The sequence below is a fragment of the Galeopterus variegatus genome, unplaced genomic scaffold (genome assembly GCF_000696425.1).
Source record: "Galeopterus variegatus unplaced genomic scaffold, G_variegatus-3.0.2 Scaffold6865, whole genome shotgun sequence".
Lineage (NCBI taxonomy): Eukaryota > Metazoa > Chordata > Mammalia > Dermoptera > Cynocephalidae > Galeopterus > Galeopterus variegatus.
The window spans coordinates 88,047-94,516 of record NW_007732976.1 but is presented as its reverse complement, the minus strand read 5'-3'; positions in this window follow the sequence as shown (position 1 = coordinate 94,516).

Sequence of the window (6,470 nt, the reverse complement as noted above, 5' to 3'; positions counted from 1 at the left end):
CGCCGCGCACGCGCGCCGTCCCCGCGCCGTCCTCCCGGCGTGCCCCGCGGGGGTTGCCTCTGCGTCGGGGTCGCTGCGACGCGTGAGGACGCTGGAGGCCTCGTCCACCTCCGGCCGCTCGAGCATGGAGGGCAGCCGGGGGGATCGCGCGGCCTCCGAAGTCCGGTGCAGCCGGGCCTCGGGGACGCGCAGCCCCGGGAGCTCTGCGGAGCGGCGCCCCCACCCCGACGCCTCGGCCCCGGCGGGCTGCAGGCCAGCTCTGGAGCCGGGGTTGCCTTGGTGCCGTCCCGGTCGGTGTCCACCCCGGCGACATCCGCGGCGAGGCACGGAGAGAGCAGAGCCTTGCCCGCTGAGCTCCCGCGGTGTCCCCCGGCCACGCGAGGGGAGGGGCGGCCCGTCTGCAGCCGTCGGCTCCGGCTCTGAGCTCCCGAGCCTGGGCCGCTGAGAGCCTCGTCGGCACGCGGCAGGCTTTGAAGGAAAGTGAGTCCTCAGAGAAGCCCTGCGGAGCAGGTGGATCCTGTTCGGCACCCAGCAGAGCCGCTTGGCTCCCCGTCCCCCTGTCACCCTCCCCAGCAGGGTGCCTGCTCCTCATTCGTGCCCGGAGCCTCTCCCAGCCCCCGTGGGCCTGGTCCTGCTGGCCCCTGCGCCCTCCGTTCCCACAGCCCAGCCGCGCCCGGTGCCCGTGCACCATGCTCCTCCAGGCGCTGCACAGCTAGCTGCGTCAGAGGCCAGGAGCTGTGTCTGCTCGGGCGACGGGGACTGTTGGTCCCCGTTTCCTTGCACTTGCTTCAGCCTCGTGAACTGGCTCTGGCCCTGTCCCAGCAGCCCATGAACAGGGCCAGGGATCTGCACATCCCCGAAGCTGCAGCCTAACATCTGTCTTCCTAGGCCAGGGGATTCACATGTTGCGTGCATACTCAGCTCCACATTAATAGACAGTATATTCGCTTTTTAAATGCTTTATCAATGCCAACATTGGAGGGCCCTCCGGCAAAGGAGCTGTTTATACATGCCCAGAACGCTCCAGAAAAACAGATGAAATAGCTGGACCGTGCTGTCCTTCACTGGGGACTCTGACAGTGACCCAGCTGATAACTTAGGATAACTGGAGACGTACAGGCTCCAGGAGACTTCAGCGCCTTCGTGAAGTGCCCAGGTAGTGGTCAGAACACGATGGGAGTAGGACTGGCACCCTAACCGAGCTTCTCCCTATTGGCTCTCCGTTCAGCCATGCGAAGGGGAAAAAGAAGACAGGAAGGGTGTGGAGGGACAGGGAGGCATCTGAGTGATGCACACACTCCTGCAGCTGGAGGGTGGGAGGGGTGGGGTGGAGTGGAGCCTTCAGCGCACCCTCAGGCTCAGCTTGGCTCTGGATGCACAACTCAGGCTCACCCGGGGGGAAAGTGTTGGAACCCCTGCTTTTTTTTTCTCTCACACCTTTGGATTTCTCTCTCTCATGCATTCCGCAATCTTCAGGGTTTATGGATGCAGCACAAACCCACCTTTGGTCATGTTTAATTGATGCTGTGTGCTGCCCTAGTCCATGGAGCTGAAGGCTGGGGTGGGGGTGGGACACTGTCTCCTCCCACACCACCTGCCACCCTGGGGTTGCAATTCAAGGAAAGCAGGTCTCATGCGAGTTTTCGTTCATTTGAAATTCTGTCCCAGGTGCAGATATGTATTGTCGGGCAGGCCAGCGGCTTTCTAGCAGGTACGGGGACTTCTAGACCCGTAGCATGAGCCCAAGTCTCTGGCCACTGGACCTGCGACCTGCCGATGCTTGTCTTTCTTGCAAGGAAATGGCTCCCACAGGATTTACTAGCCCACCCAAGAAAATGATTCCATCTTTGAAAAGTCTTTGATAACAGCAACCATGTTTATGAGCAGACCTCCAAGTGCTGGTTTGTAAGGTGGTATTTGAGGAACTGAACCTGTTGAATATGAGCATCAGCTTAGAGTCCTTCAGAGGCTAACTGTTCACCCCCAGAGGGAAGCTGCCACTCATCTTTAGGTCCTAGGGAAGCTTAGAACTCGTGTGCACACACGTATCCGCTGCTACACAGACTGGGTAACAGAGCCCAGGGCTTGTCACTGGTTCCTGGTTCCTGGTGGGGGAGGGGGAGGGGTGGAATCTAGAGAAAGAGGGGAGGCTGATACTGTCCAGGGCCAGAAGAGCCCAGGACACTTTCTCCTGGGGCCCGCTGTGCCTGTCCCCCCTCCCCCAAGGGCATTTCCTTACTTCATTTGTGGTAAGCCACAAGCCAAAAGGGCTCTTGGTATGATCCCAAGCTTTTCACCTTATTTTTTGGCTTCCAGGAACTGCTCACAGCCACCTCTGTGGATGGACACCTAGCAGTTTCTCTGAACACCTGGATCAGGATTCCCAGCAGCGGGGCTGAGGTCAGAGGGGAAGGAATAGAACAGCAGCTCTCCCTGAGTGTGATGTTTGACAGGGACAAGGAGCATGGTGATTCTCCAAATTACTATTTTACATTCATTTAAAATGATATTCAGGTTAGCCTTTTTTCTCTTTTAAATCAAATTTACTGATAAACAATTTATATAAAGTCCATTCTAAGTGTGCAGTTCTGTGAGTTTTGATAGATGTCTTTGCCCATGCAACCCCTGTTACAGCGAAGACGTAGAATATGTCCATTGCTTAAAAACAAAAACTCCTTGTCTCTTTGTGGTCAGTCTGTTTTCCACCGCTGTGGAACAGTCAAGTCTGTTCTAGAATTTTACATAAGTGGAATCATTCAGTTTTTTTGTGTCTGGCTTCTTCTACTTATCAGAGTGTTCCTCTTAATTGTTCCTTTTAATTGCCGAGTAGAATTCCTTGGTATGGATGTACCACAGTTTGATTAACCATTTAACTGTTGATGGACATTAGGGATGTTTCCATTTTTGGCTCCTATGAATTAGTCTGTTATGAGCTTTTGAGTACAAGTCTTTTATGGTCATATTTAAAATTTCTCTTGAGTAAATACCTGGAAGTAGAAATGATACGCATATATTTAACATCTTAGGAAACTACCAAATAATTTGCCAATGTAGTTGTATCATTTTACATTGCTGCCAGCAGCTTTTGAGAGTTCCAGTTGCTTTAAACCAGTGTTTGGTATTTTCTATCTTTTAAAATGTATTCCTTGTAGTGGGTGATATCCCACTGTGAAATGCCACTGTGGTTTTGATTTATATTTTTCTGATTCCTGATGATGTTGAGCATTTTTATGTGCTCATTGGTCATATATCATCTTTTATGAACTTTTTTTCCCCAAATCTTTTGCCTGTCTGGGTTGTATGAACTCATATCATTAAGTTGTGAGAGTTCATTATATATTCCAGGTAGGAGTACTTGTTAGATACATGTATTGTGAGTATTTTCTCCCATGTGTTGCTTGTCATTATGGTGTCTTTCAAGGAGCAAAAGTTAAACACTTTTGTGATATCCAGTTTATTCACATTTTAATGATGAATGCTTTTTGAATTCTCTTTCCATTCCATTGGGTTTTGCTTTGTGTGTTTTGAAGCTCTGTTATTAGGTGCATACGCATTTAGGATTGTTATGTCCTCTTGATGAATTGACCCATTTGTCATTATGAACAGTCCTTCTTTATCCCAGGTGATATTCTTTGTTTTGAAGTCTTCTTTGTCTCATGATAACATAACTACTTTAGCTTTCTTTTGATAGTATTTTCCTGGCACATTCTTTTTTCTCCTTTTAATTTTAACCCTCTGTGTTTTTGTATTTAAAATGGATTTCTTGTGGGCATCTTAGAGTTAGTTTTTCCTTGTTTATCCCAGTTGACAAGTTCTTCCATTTAATTGGGGTGTTACATCATTTAAATTTAATATTGTTATTAATATGATTTTTTTCATTTGACCTGTGAGTTCTTTGTTGTTTTTCCTTTTTTAATTCCTTCTCTTTAAAATTATTTTTGTGTTTTTGGGGGATTCAGATGTATTTTCTTTATTGGTTTCTCAGTTAGAGCTTTTTGTTTTAATTGTTTAGTGTTTTTTCTTCAGTTGTCAATTTGCAGCTTAAACTTAAGCCAATCCACCCTCAAATAATATTATATCCCTTCACGTAGATTGTAACAACTTTAAACAGTAAAGTTCAGTCTCTGTCCTTCTGTTTCTTGTTGTCATACATTTAACTCTTACATATGCGATCAGGTCCATGATACGTTATTTTTGCTTTAAACAGTCAGTTCTACTTTAAGTTATTTTAAAATGAGCAAAAATCTATTTTACGTTTATACATATATTTACCCATTCCTTCTCTCTTGATTCCTTTATATAAATCCTGGTTTCTAGCTGCTATTTATCCCTTTAGCCTCAATAACTTCCTTTAGCATTTCTTACTATGCAGATCTCCTGGTAGTGAATTCTATCAACTGTTGCTTACACGAAAATGTTTTTAATTTGCCTTCATTTTCTGAAAGATATTTTTCCTAATTATAGAACTCTGGGTGGATGAGCATTTTTTCTTCTGCCACATACAACATATTGCTCCGTTGTCTCCTGACTCTCACTGCTTGTGATGAGTCACAGTTGTTGCTGTCTTTGTTTCTCTGTGTGTCTTTCTTCCTCTGGTTGCTTTTAGAGTTTCTGAGTTGCCGGTTTTCAGCAGTTGCGTACGATGTGCTGTCGTGTGGTTTGCTGTGTTTGTCCCAGGGCTTGTTGCACTTACTCAATTTGTGAGATTTATCAGGCTGGAAAATGTTGCAACCAAGATTTCTTCAAATATTTTTCTACTTGCTTCTTCCTTTTGGGACTGCGGTTGCATGTGTGTTAGACTGCTTAGTGCTGTTCCAGTGTCAGTAAGGCTCTATTTATTTTTAAGCACTTTTCCCCCTCTTCGTGCTTAGGTTTGATTACCTTCTAATGCTATGTATTTAAATTCACCGGTGTTTTTCTGCAGTTTCCAAACTGCTGTCAAGTTCATCCCGTGAATTTATTTCTGATGTTATATTTTTCATCTCAGAAGTTCCGGTTAGTTTCTATATCTTTTGTATTTTTCACTGAGGGATATGTCGTGCAGATACATACAGTAAATAGAGCTATTCCGTATTTCCTTTTGCAGCTGCATAGTTCTCCATTTTGTGGATGCGCCACAGTTCATTCTGCTATCTCCGTGTCAGTAGACATCTGCGTTGTTTCTAGCCTTTAGCTGTTAAAAGTAGGGCTATGTTGAGTAACCCTGAACACACATTTTCTCATATTTTAGATGGTGTGTTTTTGAGATAGATTCTTAGAACTGGGATTGTTGAGTCAAATCATAAATGCATATGTTCTTTTACCAGATATTGCCAGATTCCTTCCCTTGGGTGTTGTACTGTTTGTATCCCTACCAGCCAAGTATGAGAGTGCTTGTTTCCCGCTAGCCGAGCCATCAGAGTATGGCGTCAGACTTTCTGAGTTTTGCTGCTGTGATAGACGAGGCGTTGTAACTCATTTTCATTTATATATGCTTGTTTCCCCACTAGCCGAGCCATCAGAGTATGGCATCAGACTTTCTGAGTTTTGCTGCTGTGATAGACGAGGCGTTGTAACTCATTTTCATTTATATTTCTCTGATCATGGAAAATCACAGGGCTCATTTGGAATAGGAGCGGTGCAGCTCACTGTGCTGCACTTGGGGCATTTTATGAGCTCCAGGAATAACCACCACCACAATTCATTCATTTCTGTGCATTGGAGACAAGCTCTGCAGGCTTCATTTAGTAAAAATAAAATCCTGCTAATGGATTTGTGGGTTTGGAAAAGTGTGAAAAATGCAGTTTAGGCACCACCTAGGCACAAATCTGAGAAATAAAAAGAACAGTTGCCAGAGGCAGTGTGTGAGGAGCGAGAGAGCCCAGCCTCTTTGCTTCTCCTTTGGCCTTGAGTCCACTCTGTGCTTCTCACTGATGTCACCAAGGATGAAGGAGGAAGTGGTCAGTCCCGGACACGAACCTCAGTTTCCAAATGAGATATGTGACTTCTTCTAGGATCATCGTTTGTGAAATCAGACACACACCTACGCGTGGCCTTGTTGGGAGGAGTAAGTGACTGAAAGCCCGTTGGCCAGCGCCGGGCACAAAGGAAGAGCACAGAAGTGTTTGCAGTCACGTTCCTGCTTGTTAGAACCGCTGGTGCACAGAGGGTGTGTGGGTGGGCTGGGGATGGAGGATGTGAAGGCTTGCCCTTGGTCTCTGTGCAGATCTGCTCAGGCTGCTATAACAAAGTCCCACAGACGGGGACATTTACCATCCCACAGTCCAGAGACTGGAAGTCGGGGTGTCCCAGGGCTGGTTCCTCCTGAGGCCTTTCCCCTTGGCGTGCAGACAGCATCTTCTCCCTGTGTCCTCATGTGGTCCCTCTGTGTGTGTCTGTGTCCTGATCTCTTCTTATGAGGACGCTCATCACACTGGATCACCCTAATGACATCATTTTACCTTAATTATCTCTTTAAAGACCCTAATCTG